This window comes from Myotis yumanensis, unplaced genomic scaffold, assembly GCF_028538775.1.
Source record: "Myotis yumanensis isolate MYYU_CA2020_CCGP unplaced genomic scaffold, mMyoYum1.0.hap1 SCAF_2, whole genome shotgun sequence".
NCBI classification, from domain to species: domain Eukaryota; kingdom Metazoa; phylum Chordata; class Mammalia; order Chiroptera; family Vespertilionidae; genus Myotis; species Myotis yumanensis.
The window spans coordinates 117,664,809-117,679,460 of NW_027223753.1; positions in this window are offsets into that span (position 1 = coordinate 117,664,809).

The following is a 14,652-nucleotide window of genomic DNA, read 5'->3' on the forward strand; positions in this document are numbered from 1 at the left end:
TGGGGGATGTCCGACTGCCGGTTTAGGCCCAATCCGATAGTCAGACATCCCTCTCACAATCTGGGACCACTGGCTCCTAACCACTCACATGCCTACCTGCCTGATTGCCCCTAACCACTCTGCATGCCGGCCTGATCGCCCCAACTGCCTCCCCCTGATGGCCTGCTTGCCCCCAACTGCCCCCTGCTGGCCTGCTTCTCCCCAACTGCACCCCCTGCCAGCCTGCTTGCCCCTAACTGCACCCCTTTCTGGCCTGGTCACCCTCAACTGCCCCCCTGCCAGCTTGATCACCCCCAACTTCCCCCCTACTGGCCTGATTGCCCCCAACTGCCCCCCCTGATGGCCTGCTCGCTCCCAACTGCCCCCCCCCCACTGGCATGCTCACCCCTGACTGCCCCCCGCCCCTGCCAGCCTGATCACCCCTAACCACCTCTGCCATGGCCCCACCACCATGGCTTTGTCCAGAAGAACGTCCTGAAGGACTCCTGGAATGTCTCCCAGTCTAATTAGCATATTACCCTATTATTAGTACAGATTCTTTCATTAAAAATGCAATTTGAACATTAAAGGGATTATAAAATGATGTTTCTCAAGCTTAAATGTGTATATGAATAACCTGGGTCTTTTCAAAATGCAAATTGTGATTCAGCAGGTGTGTTTTCTGAGATGCTCCAGGGGACATTGGTGCTGTTCCTCCACACACAGACCATATTTCGTGTGGTAGCAAATCTATCTACCTATTATCTATCTATCTATCTATCTATCTATCATCTATCATCTATCTATCATCTATCTCTATCTATCTATCTATCTATCTATCATGTCATATTTCATCAGAAGTGGAAATCTGTCAATTTATCAAATAATACAGAATTATAGATTTAAATACTAATCTATATATTCTCACCATTTATCATTTCTCTCTCAGCATCAATGATATGATTTTGACTAAAAATCCAGCAAAGAAAACAATAGAAATAATTTTTCTAAGTTTATTCATTCAACAAACATTGGGTTACTACTACTGTGTTGCTTGCTGTAGGAGATGGAAAGATGACTTTGAGATAGCTCTTAAGCATCTATCTCACTACAAACTTATTTTTATAGGAACATAAAAAATTACATGAATACCATAATTCAAGAGAGAAACTGAAAATGCAATAAAACATGTAGGCAAAGTGCTAGAGGAATTCAGAGTAGGTGGGAATAATGGAAAATAATATCTGCTTGTAACATTAATTGAGCTTTCTTTATCAGGCAGGCCTGAGTGAAACATCAAGAATATATGCACCCCTATGTTCATGGCTTACAATAGCTAAGATTTAGAAACAGTCTAAGTGCCATCAGCAGATGAGTGGACTAGAAAACTGTGGTACATCTACACAATGGAATACTACGCTGCTGTAGAAAGACAGAACTCCTACCATTTGCAACAGCATGGATGGACATGGAGAGCATTATGCTAAGTGAAATAAGCCAGTCAGAGAAAGATAAATATCACATGATCTCACTCATATGTGGAACATAATGAACAACATAAACTGATGAACAAAAATAGACCCAGAGACATAGAAGCATCGAATGGACTGTCAAACCTCAGAGAGAAGGTAGGGGAGTGTGAGGGGGGTGGGTGGGAAGAGATTAACCAATGAACTCATATGTGTATATGCATAACCTATGGACACAGATGATAGGCTGGTGAAGGCCTGGGGTAGGGGGCAGGGGTGGGAGAGGTCAATGGGGGAAGAAGGGGACAAATTGTGGACAAATACTTTCAACAATAAAGATTAAAAAAATAAATTGCTGAATTCCAAAAACATCCCCAAACCAAACCAAACAAAAACACACATTGTATGACTCCAGTAACAGTATACGAAGTGCCCAGAATAGATGAATCTATAGAGACAGAAAGTAGATTAGCAGCTTCTAGGGGCTAAGGGAAAGAGGAGAATGGGGTGACTGCAAAAAGTATAGGCTTTCTTTTGGGGTTGAAAATGATTTAAATTGCTTGTTGCACAACTGTGACTGCACTAAAAACCATTGAAGTATACATTTTCAATGGGTGAACTCTATAGTATATATATTATCTCTCAATAAAACTATCAGAAAAAAAAGTGAACTTTGAGCCTTCCTCATATCTTGCCTTTAATTGTCATATCTTTCTATTTCTGGAAGTTCTTAGGTTTTTTTATACAATAATAAAAAACAAGTGCATACTGTGTGTCATGAACTATTCTGTGTGCTTTGTTTACATACATTAATTAATCACAAAGAGCTATGAAGTAATTAACATTATTTTTTCTCATTTTAGAGACAAGGAAACTGAGAATCAGTCATTAAATTCAAGTTTGTAAAATATCAGCCTTCACTGGGTAAGTTTCCCTTCTCCCCAATTGTAATGACTCTACTGGCCTATTCTTCTTGAAGTCCCTTCCTGCTTTGCTCTGGTTCCCACCATCAGACTTTACCTCTCAGTTCCATTTTTTCAAGTAACCTCTCTCTATTTTGCAAGATGATCCCAACTTTCTTTGTGCATAGCTTATCCTCCAATATTTTTGTTACATGAAATAAATAGGTAAATATATAAATGCATGTTAAGTTTTCAAGATTTATCTACTTTTCTACCAAACCTATTTGCTTTTTTTTTCTTTTTTTAAAAAATATATTTTATTGATTTTTTACAGAGAGGAAGGGAGAGGGATAGAGAGTCAGAAACATCGATGAGAGAGAAACATCGATCAGCTGCCTCCTGCACACCCCCACCCCCGGATGTGCCCGCAACTAAGGTACATGCCCTTGACTGGAATCGAACCCGGGACCTTTCAGTCCGCAGGCTGATGCTCTATCCACTGAGCCAAACTGTTAGGGCAAACCTGTTTGCTTTTATTTTTTTAAAGATATTTTATTGACTTCTGAGAGGAAAGGAGAGTGAAAGTGAGATAGAAACATCAATGATGAGAGAGAATCATTGATTGGCTACCTCCTGCACGCCCCCTACTGGAGATGAGTCCACAACCCAGAAGTGTTTGGGAATTGAACCTTGACCTCCTGGTTCATTGGTCGAGGCACAACCATTGAGAAACCCCAGCCGGGCAAACCTATTTGCTTTTAGTAGCAATGCTCTGCCAAATTCACAGGCATCACTCCAGAGAGGAAATTTTAGCCTGTGGGTGAGGAAGATGCCAAGTCATGGGTCATGTTCTAGTGACAACTCCCTTTTATAACACTAAGGTGTGCTTTCTTTCTCTTACATGTTGATAACACAATACATTTTATTTTCTGATATGTAAATGCATGCCTGTTTTATTTAAAAATGTATGGAAAACTTTTAAGGATTAGATCCAGTAGAGATCCTTCTCTAAGTTATCTGCTACCTTTATTTCTACATGATTAAGCTCATGGACAATGTATAGAGTTATGAATTACTAGAGGCCTGGTGCACAAAAATTTGTGCACTCGGAGGGGTCCCTCAAACCCAGCCTGTGCCTTCTCGCAGTCTGGGACCCTTCAGGGTATGACCACCTGCTGGCTTAAGCCCGCTCCCTGGGGGATTGGACCTAAGCTGGAAGTCAGACATCCCTCTGGCAGCCCTGGAGCTCTTGGGGAATGTCCACTTGCCAGCGGGGAGAAGGCCTAAGCTGCAGTCAGACATCCTTAGCGCTGCTGAGAAGGCAGGAGAGGCTCCCACCACCACCGCTGTACTGGAAGCCGTCAGCCTGGCTTGTGGATGAGCAGAGCTCCTCCTGTGGGAGCGCACTGACCACCAGAGGGCAGCTCCTGGATTGAGCATCTTCCCCCTGGTAGTCAGTGTGTGTCATAGTGACCAGTCATTCCCAGTTTTTCTGCTGTTAGGGTCAATTTGCATATTATTCTTTTATTATATAGGAGTGCCTGGCCAGCCTGGGTGAGGGGCTGATTGCTGTTTGCAGGCTTGCCACAGCCCCTTCAGTGTAGGTGTCTCTACTGGGGAGCCTGGCCGACCTGGGTGAGGGGCTGAGGGCCATTTTTAGGCTGGCCACATCCCCTTCAGGGTGGGGGGTCCTGCTGGGGTGCCTGGCCAGTCTGAGTGAGGGGCTGATGGCTGCTTGGAGGCTGGCCAAGGTCCCTAGTGAGGACCCTCACCCCATGAGGGTGTGGCCAGCCTGGGTGAGGGGCTGATGGCTGTTTGCAGGCTGGCCAAGCCCCCCAGTGGGGACCCTCACCCCAAGGGGGTGTGGCCATCCTAGGTGAGGGGTTGATGGATGTTTTCAGGCTGGCCTTGGCCCCCAGCCACCGAAGCTCCTAGTGGAGGCTGGCTGGAAGAGATATCTGGGATTTATTTGTTTTCTACAATTGAAACTTTGTTGCCATGAGCAGAGGCCACAGCCGGCTCAAGTCTGGCGGGAAGCTTGGCTTCCTCCATAGCCCGGGCAACCAAGCCTCCTGCTTGCTCCAGCTCCGTGGCTGCTGGCCACCATCTTGGTTGGGTTAATTTGCATATAATCACTCTGATTGGCTGGTGGGCGTGGCTTAGGGCATAGCAAAAGTACAGTCAATTAGCATCTTTGTCTTTTATTAGTGTAGATGAGCTTTTTCAAATCAATTCAAACCAGGCAGATTTTTTTTTCTCTTTTGGAAACTTTTTGTTATTTGTGGAATATTTCTCCAAACTGATTACCAGTTTATACTCCCTCCCCTAACTCCATTTCATGAATACCTATACACAGATAAAATTATAATATTTTTAATTTTTTGGAGAAAACTTTAGTCATAAATTATGTTCACATGTGAGATGCCTCAGCCATTTTAGGATCTATCTCTCTGTCTCTTCTCTAATATTTAAAAAAGATCCTCTTCTGAGATATGGTGCTAGCTCTTTAGATAATCTTCGCAGCATCTTTATCCCGTGTTTCCTCTAATTTTCCTTTTCTGATATAAAAGCAAACACTTGCAAACTCAAATCCAATAACATGTGGATGCATGTGTTACTATGTGATGGTTTCCAAACAAAGTAGATAAGGTTTGTATCATTGTAAACAGAAGACAAACAGGCATTAGAGGAATGAGGCAGAGCATGAGGATGGCACATAAAAAGCAGCCTTCTCTGGACCATTGTTCAATACAAAATATTTTCACCAAAAAAGCCATTGGACTCAACTAAAAATTAAGATCGCTTGAGAATAAAAGAGAGTAAAGTGCAAGACTGATACGATTCATGGTGTTGAAAGGTTTGTGGTCTTGTGTTGAGGAAGCTAAAGGTCACAAACTACAAAGATGCATGTGTGCGGTCATTTGCACAGTTGCCTGTTTTTCTCTTATTTCCATAGTAAAATGTACTATTTCAAAAGAGAGACCCCCGAAAGGTACTTTTAGTGTCTTCAAGCAGACAGCTCTTTCGCTTTCATTTTATGGCCTCAGCCAAGGAGTTCAGATAGACTTTTCATTCATTCAATAAGAATCTATAAATTTATTATTTTTTCCATTACTACACTGTAAAATCCCTGCTGTCAAGGACCATATTTAGTTTGAACATCATTGTATACTCCATATCATGCACGGGGTTCAGAAAACATTATCATGGGCTCATATTTTTCAAGTAAATGAAGAATGAATAATCTAAGTTTAACCAAATGCTTTGCTCCTAACTCTGATCCAGAGCTTTAGGTTATTAATATTTGAAAAACCTAAAATTTGTAGACAAAATTCCTCTCCTTTAGAAGCTGATTGTCTACTTGAAAAGATTAGGCCTTTGTAAGTATATGAAAATTTACCATAAATATTTTGCCCATTTATTCAACCATTTTATAAAAAAATGTACTATTTATATAATGCTAATTGGTAGGAGAGTTTATATGTGAACAGAACTAGGAAAAAATTGAGTGTAAGTATTGCAAAGAAGAAACAAATAGAGTGTTAACATTCTAAGAAGAAAAATTTTTTTGTTGGCTAGGCAAATCAGAGAATGATTTATGGGTACATGTGTACTAAGTAATGGAAGACGGTATGATATTATTATGCCAAAAAAATTCAGTTAAGAGTAGTAATATTAAGAGACTAGAAGGCAGTTAGTCATAATTGAACATAGTCTTATATGATTATTGAAAAACAAATTTTACTCTGAATTAGTTAGTGGTTTAAAAGTGCTCACCTTTTGCCTCTGGCTGGGTAACTTAGTTGGTTAGAGCATCATCCTGATATGCCAAGTTTGCAAGTTCAATCCACAGTCTGTCAGGGCCCATACAAGAAACAACCAATACAAGAAACCAATAATAAATGAATAAATGAGTGGACAAGTTGATATCTCCCTCTCTCTCTCCTCCCCCTCTCCCCCCCGCCCTCTGAAAATCAAAAAAAGAAAAAAGTGCTCACCTTTTGGGAACCAATTACCTCTTTTTTTAAGCCTCTGAATTGACTTAAAAAAATAGAAGAAATAAGGCCCTCCTTGAATAATTTCTGAAGTGGAGCATAGAATGAATAATCAGGATAGATTTGGTTACAAGAAATCTGACTGTACTTTTTTTTAATGCTCCCATCTCTACAAAGAAAAATATAACACTCATATTATACTACAGAAGAAAATCTTATTCTTTATCTGAGAAATAAATACATTATGACATATTAGTAAATAATTCAATGAATCAGTTATTGCTAACTCTTATTTCTATAGGTTAAATAATTTTTATTTTTGATACTGTTTAATATTCTAGGCAATGAACTTTTTATATAAGATTAGTTGAAACAAATGAAGGTATTTTAAAAATTTATAATAATCAGTAATTGTATATTCTTAATGGAAATAAACATGTTGTTTCTTTACTAGGCCTGCTTCTGCTGCAAAAGACAATTGCAGGCTTCTTGGAAGAGCCAATATCTGATTTCTTTTTTAGAATGAGAAATTCAACTCACATGTGGCTGCAAATTGATTCTGAATATTTTGAACATTATTTGCCTTTCCTAATTCTATTTTTTAAGTGTGTGTGTGTGTGTGTGTGTGTGCTTAGATTGATTTTTGGAAAGAGAGGAAGAGAGAGAGAGAGAGAGAGAGAGAGAGAGAGAGATCTACGAGAGAGAGAAACATGGATCAGCGGTCTACTGCACACACCCCACTGGGGATGGAGCACACAACCCAGGCATGTGTCCTGAACTGATATCAAACCAGTGACCTCTTGGTCCATGGGAACAACACTCAGCCAACTGAGCCCCCTTTTGGGCAGCCTTTCCTAATTCTAATTGTTGTTTTTTATAAGTAATCACCATGGTTAGCATGCATTTGAACTATTGTTACTTGCAGTGCTTGACTCCATAAGTCTCATTATGACTCTCAGTTCATCAGGTTCCCGATAAATTATTTTTATTGCTTCAATTGCACAGTATCAGCTAAGATGCTGCAAGGCATTGTACACGGGTATGGACTGCGGGACATACAGATTTCACTTGTTATTTTGTCTCAGAAACAGAATCTCTGGGACCTTGAGCAAGTTACTCCATCTCTAATTCTTAAAATGGAAAGTAGAGTTGGTAATAGTACCTCATAGAATTGTGATGAACATTTCCTGAGAGTAGGGGGAAGGTGGCTATTGAATGAAGAGCTTGGCATTTAGTAAGTATCAGTATCTTTCCTTGGAAATCTGTGTTGTCTTGAGTAAGAAATTGCTGGTTTGGTAAGAAGCCCCCAAGAACACCCAACTGTGTCAAAATCACTAGACGGAATCTTACATCACTTCTTGGACTTTTCAGTCCTAGAATCTAGTCGAGTTTCTCCATGTATAGAGAATAATACTAATGCAGGTGTATTCTCAACCCCTCATTTACTTTTTGGCATTTGTGAATCACTGGAGATGTTTGGGAAGAAGTCAGGTTATCAATTTTTTCATTCTAAGAGAGTGTTAGATGCTCGGGGACCAGGTGGTCTCCTCCTCCAGCACATTTCTCAGGCGGCCGCACAAGGCTTTATCATCAGCTCTGCTCCTGGGACTCCCGTGTCACCGCGGGGACTGGTGAGCACAGCCTGCCCATGGGGAGCCGGGAGCCTCATCAGAAGCGTGGACAGTTCCCTGCCTGGATGGAGAAGGGGGCGGGAGGCAGGAGGAACCAGCTCTCTGCGCCAAGCGGGGCGCGGTGCGGGGGTGGGGAGGGGAGCCAGTGCAGCAGGAGGAGGAGGAAGAGGAGAGAAAAGGAAGGACGCTCCCTGTGGGGAGCGGAAGAAATCTGGGAGCCGCCTGAGCAGCAGGACGGGAGCTGCTCTGCTCCCTGCCTCCCTCATTCAGGCAGACGCAGCTGAGCTCCCGGGGGCTCCCTCCCAGTCCCTCTGGGCTGGGGCTGCTTCTAGACCCCCGGCTCCAGGTGAGTTAAACAGGGAGCTGGACAGAAAAGTCTCAATGAGAGCTTTGGAACTGGCGAGTTTGCTCAGCTCCCTGAGAGCGGCTGGCTTTTAAATTTTTACCAAAGTCACGGACATACAGACGGGTCTTAGCTGTGGCTGCAATGGCTGGGGATGGGAGGATGGGCAGTGGGTGGTGTGATCCTCACTGCAAGGACCACTGGATTCAAATGGAATTCAGCTGAAGTGACTGGGTTTTAGGAAAGTTCCCCAAATGTACGCATTGTATATGTGTTTATATATAAGCTTTCTGGACAGTCGTTTGTTTTTCTGGCATCCTATTTTGTCCTTCTGTCCCTCCTTCTCCTTGGCTCATGCCCAATTTTCCAAGCTAAGTCAAAGGGTTTGAAAGGAGTGGAAGTAAGGAGTCTGAGCGTACAGCGGGCAGGCAAGCCTGCCTTCTAAGTGGGGAGCGGTATTTCTCTCTCCCTGATTTCCCAGGGGGTAGCCCTCCCTCTGAGTGACCAGAGGTTCTTTTGCTCTATCCCCCTCATAGCTTATTAAAGGCAGGGAAGGAACTTCAGGCACTTTAGGTAGGCTCTGAACTGTGACAGCAATTTAGGTTAAAAGCCATGTTGATTTACTCATCTCCTTTCCATCCTTTGTTCCAAAATTATTACCATTTCGGATTTCTTCAACAGCACAACTTTCAGGTGTCTGATTGACAAGTCCTTCTGAAAACACTATGTGAGAAATGAGTTCATGTTGAGAGGAAAGCAACTCTATCCTCCTCAAAGGACTTTGGGGAAAGGAATTGATAGAAAAATTCTGGGGATGAAATTATGGATATTTCCCACAGAACTTCCTTAATTTAATGTTTTTTCACATTTGCTTCAATTTTTTTTTATCTAATGTGTGTATATGCGAGAGGCTAAATTCCTAAGTGTGTTATGAATTTATTTGATTTAGAAGTTGCTTTCATATTAGTAACACTAGCTTGTAATCATCATGGTCACAAGAATGGTCTAAATGTTTTGCTTTTAGATGGTTGGGATAACTATTTTTGTGTTTGAATTTAATACTTACTCCATCAACCTTGCTGTATGCTTTACAGTAGAATGAGTCTTGGGCATACTATTAGCCATATGGGCATTTTAATAATAGTGAAGCATACAAATTATAAATTTAACAAATAAATATCAGAACCAAATTTGGGGATGAAGTTGAAATATCTTTTAAATATTTACGAAGGTCTCTACAAGACCCAGTGTCATTTTATGCCTTGGAGGACTTACTGGTTTTTCAAATGGAGATATATGCACATACAGTTTTAGTAATTAAAAAGTAATATTTTACTTTGCTCTTTTTTAACATCAGTTTGGATTCAACATGTACTTCTTGACTATCTACTACTGTAATCCAATTTCTTTCATACATATTCCATTTCTAATTTTTACAGAGTAGTAATATTAGTTCTATTTTTCAGGTGACGAGACTGTGACATAGAGGGATTCACTTTCCTAAATTTTTAAATTGTTATGATATAAAACAGAAATTTTAGCTCAGGCTTTTTAACTTCATTTCTTTTCCCCAAAAATTGCATGGCTGCTTTTAGTTGAAATTATTGTATTAGTAATACTTGAATATGCCTTTTGTAAAAATACCTTAAAATATTCCTTACTATTTTTCTGATTATTTCCTTTTAAAATATATTTTATTAATATTTTACAGAGAGGAAGGGAGAGGGATAGAGAGGTAGAAACATCGATCAGCTGCCTTCTGCACACCCCCTACTGGGGACGTGCCCATGACCCGAACCGAACCTGGGACCCTTCATTCTGCAGGCCGACACTCTATCCACTGAGCTAAACTGGTTAGGGCTGATTATTTCTTAAGACTGATCTTACTTCTTTTATGTGGAATACACTCTGATATAATTGCGTGGAGTTAGTAGCATATGCTCCTCAAATAACTTCTAAACAACTAACAGCTGGCCATGTGTCCTCCTTAATAAGAGCGGATTGAAAGACAGACTCAATATTTATTATTTTGGGGAATAATTTATGTCTTACAATCAAGATAGAAGGCAACCCATAATTAGATGCATTTTAAAACTGCTTAGTGTAAACATGAAACACAGCTACAACTTGCCTTCAGAGTGAACTGCCAGACTTCAGAGTGAATAGTTGTTAAGATTCCTTGAGAACATTGGAAGATAATGTATGTTTAATATAGGGAGAGAATTAGAAACTGAATGTTTTTATTTGTAATATTTGACCACATTCATACACATTTATTTGATATATATGCGTTGGTGTTTTGATATGGACTGATTCAAAACAAGCTTATTATAATTTGAGAGAGAAAAAACTTTATAATATTGATTAAACTTTTTAACTCTTTTTCACTCTTAAGTGGTAAAAATATGTTTTGGAGCCCATTTGAGTTTCAAAGGCAGTTTGAGATTCCTTTTTGGCAGGTGGGATGGGTTGGGAGGGCATGCTGGTGTGTGCATGCATGTACTCAGCAGAGAGTTTAGTTGTACGGGCAGAGAGTAAGCAAGAGCAATAAATACTAGGTAGGAGCCTCAAACAGTTTGTAACTTCTTTCACGTCATATACATAACATTTATTGTTGCATTTGGGAACTAAGAATGTTGCATGCAACTTTGCATGTCATCGCAGCATTCTCCATTCACTCATGGCTCAGGTATTTGTGAGTGATCAGGTCATAAGCTCTATGGCTCTTGACCATCTGGCCAGTTCCTTTAAGGACCTGATATTAAAAGAATGGCTTAAAATGATGTTTCTGGAATCTCAAAATCTCTTCTCTCAGATCCTATAGAATAGTTCACACAGGATATGTGATGCTCCCCATCATTATAGCTCTTCTGAGAGAAGGGGTCCCCTTGAGAGTGCTGCCCAAAGCCTTATTTTTCTTCCTTTGCAATTCTTTCAGGTAGAAACTGAGTGAGGAAGGAGGGAGAGAGGAGGCTAGGAAAAGGAGATTTGTTGTTTTATCCCTCAGGAAAGAATGGGAGACACTGTATATCTTTATCTAGACATATTTATCTATAAACATTCCTGTTTAATAGAGATTTGTGTACACATTGCAGTAAAATAACTAGTAGTTATAGTAATCGACTTACAATCATCTCTGTTGTATATAGTGAGTTAGAAATACAAGGAGCAAGTAGGGCTCAGTCAGAGCACGATGGGGCACAGTGCAGAATATGCACCAGAGTTAGCCCAACTGAGGGGCAAGGGAACAGGGCAGTTTCTTCCATAAATTTCCATCATTAATTCAGGGCTGCTCCAGGCACAGGGAGGAGGGCCATTAATGCCCTAGAATTTCTGGACAATCCTGTGCATAGCTCTGGTGACTCGAGAAAGCCTTTGGACAGAGTCCTTGCTTAGTCTTGGATGTTGTCTGACCCACAAGATGAGAATAGTGAGTGCTAAAAAGGTATTGGTGGGGCAGCAACAATTCATGCTGCTGGAGTATCATGAATATTCATTGATAAAAGTGAGTTGTTTCTTCCACATCTGTGATGCCCATTGGGTCATGCTTTCCTGGATAAAAATTTGCAGAGGTATGAATTCGATTTTGGACTTTGTTTTCCTAAAAGTGCTGTATTTACTTAGTTGTTCATTTTAATGAATAGTTCAGAGGGGGCATTAGATACTAGGGAGATGACTGAACATCGTAAGTGTTAGTGTATATATATTTATTCATTATGAGATTCTTTTCATATTCCCTTTTGTGGTGAAACTGATGGCACAAGGGAGTATTAGAGCAAGTTTAATGCATAAAAATGTAGGACATATGAACAATGGACGTGGTTGGCAACCACAATTTTTACTGCATTTGTTTCAATGCCTAGGTAACTTTGGATAAATACATTTTATTCATAACTTAAGAGTAACTAAGAAAAGGTAAAGGGATCAGTCCTGCAATATTGACTTTAACATAGGTTTTTAAATCTTAATATGGACTAAATTACAGGAAATAAAAAGCAGAAGTCGCTGAACAAATTTTTGTCATTTGTAATTCAGATTATTCTGATTTATTGAACCAAGCCTTTAAATGTATTATTAAGCACTTGGAAGACTTATAGAAAATTATGCTTTTTATATAAATTACCCTTAGTAAGCTGCATTATGAATATAAAATATACAATCCAATTATTTTTTACTTAATGAAACATTTCCTTTTTATTCCAAAATAAATAGCAGTTTAATGTGATGTGCTACATATTACTTGAGCTCCAAAATTTGCAATCAAAAGGGATGCATATGTTGAATTTTATTTTTCCTAGAGAATTGAAATATGAGTAAGCAGTGAAATTTCAAAAGACAGTGAAGAAATTTAATGATTTCCAAACTAAATAATAATAAGGATAAACTCTAGAACAGTTTTCAAGTGTCAGACACTCACTTAGCATTGACAAGAATTATCTCAGCTAATCCTGCAAATAATGCATATGCATCTTAGAATAATAAAGTATGTTACAGACTTGGGTTTAAAATTTTCTCTTGCTAGTTGTCTGAGCTTGAAACAAATGGTATAGCCTTTCTTTACTTAAGTTCATTCTTCTTGAAATGGGAGATTAACAGTTCTAACTTAGAGATTCTTTGTTCATGTTTTTGTTCTTAGTGTAGTTCCACGTCCAATCAGGATAAGATTGCTATTTTTATTTTTGCTATTATACTCATCCTACTTTTGCCTTTGTTTTGCCCTCAAGCCGCTGTGTGGTGTTTAACAAGTTCCCTTTCTGTAGTCTTGTTCTTTATTTTATAAACTGATTAAAATGCCAATTTTGAAGAGTTATTGTTGGTACATTGGGGAGATTTGATGAAACCATTTTATGTAAGGATTTTAGCACATGATAGACAATCAATATATATGTATATATATATTGTTCCCTGCATATTGCTGTGGAAAAATCCTACATCTTATTTCCAAATTTTAAATTTTCTTCCTCAAATTCAATGACAATATTGCACAGACCATTCCCATATCCTACTTCTGATGTCCTGTAACCATTAAACTACAAAAGTAGAAGGAATATTTTACACTTTTACTGTGCATAGTCATGTGAAGAGAAGGCAACTAGGTCTCAGGACAAGTTTTGATAAAGAACGGGAAATATTTTTCCCACAAAGCACTTATTTCTTCAAAGTTATGACAGTTTTGTACTGTCATTCTGTCAGCAATAAGTGAAATTTGTCTATTTAAATAATTTTCTATTTGTGGTAGCATAATTCATGTCTGGACTTCATCCAGTTAGCATAAATATAAAAGAGAGTTGGGAATGATTTATTTTTAACAAGAGAAAAAAATGGACATGATGTTTTAAATATTGCTTTAAAATTTTTCAAATTAACTTTGATTCTGTTGGTGATGATAGTGTCACAAACTCAGTCTTAGTATTGTTCTTAAAAATAAATCTGAATCTTCTAGGTATTGCTTAATAGATTTAATTTCAGATGTAACTTCACTGCAAAACAGGAAGATTCTTTCATGAAGATATTAGCTCCATCAGATATAGTGTTGCTCAAGGACATCTGCAGGGGATTATAGGGTGGCTGAAACAGAAATTCTTATCTCTAAATTAGATATACTAGTGTATTCATATTGATTGGTAGTTATGATAATGATATTAATAGTGTGACTTCACATGTAAATAAGTAACATATAATACAGTTACCAAGATAAATCCTATTACTGAGTTTAACATTTTTTTCCCCAGAGATCTCTCAAATTCATCACTATTTTGTTTGCTTTCTTTTGCTTATTACAATGGTATATTAGTTTCCACAAACTGAATGGCTTAACACAAATTTACTGTCTATACTTCTGGAGGTAAGAATTCTAAAATTAGTTTCACTGAGCTAACATCAAGATGTCTGCAGGGCTGGTTCCTCTGAGGGGAGAACCATTTAAAAAAAATTCCTTCTTTTTTTCTGCTTTTAGTTGCTATCTGAATGCATTGGCTTATGGCCCCTTCCTTCATTTTCAAGATATGCTACTCCTATTTCTGTTTCTGTCCTCTTATTTCCTCTTCCTCTAACTCTGAATCCCTTTCCATCCCTCTTTCAAGGACTCTTATGATTACATTGGCATCATCTGGATGATTCCAGATAATTTCTCCATCGCAACTCCTTAACTCAACCACATCTGAAAATTCCCTTTGACTCTGGAAACTAAAACATTCCCAGGGTCTGGCAATTAGGAGGGGAACATCTTTGGGAGTTATTATTTAGCCTATCACAAATGGTGATAATATCTTGTGCCCTGATACCCTAAAATTAATGTGTTTGTTTTCTCAGGGAAAACCAGAGTATATTTGG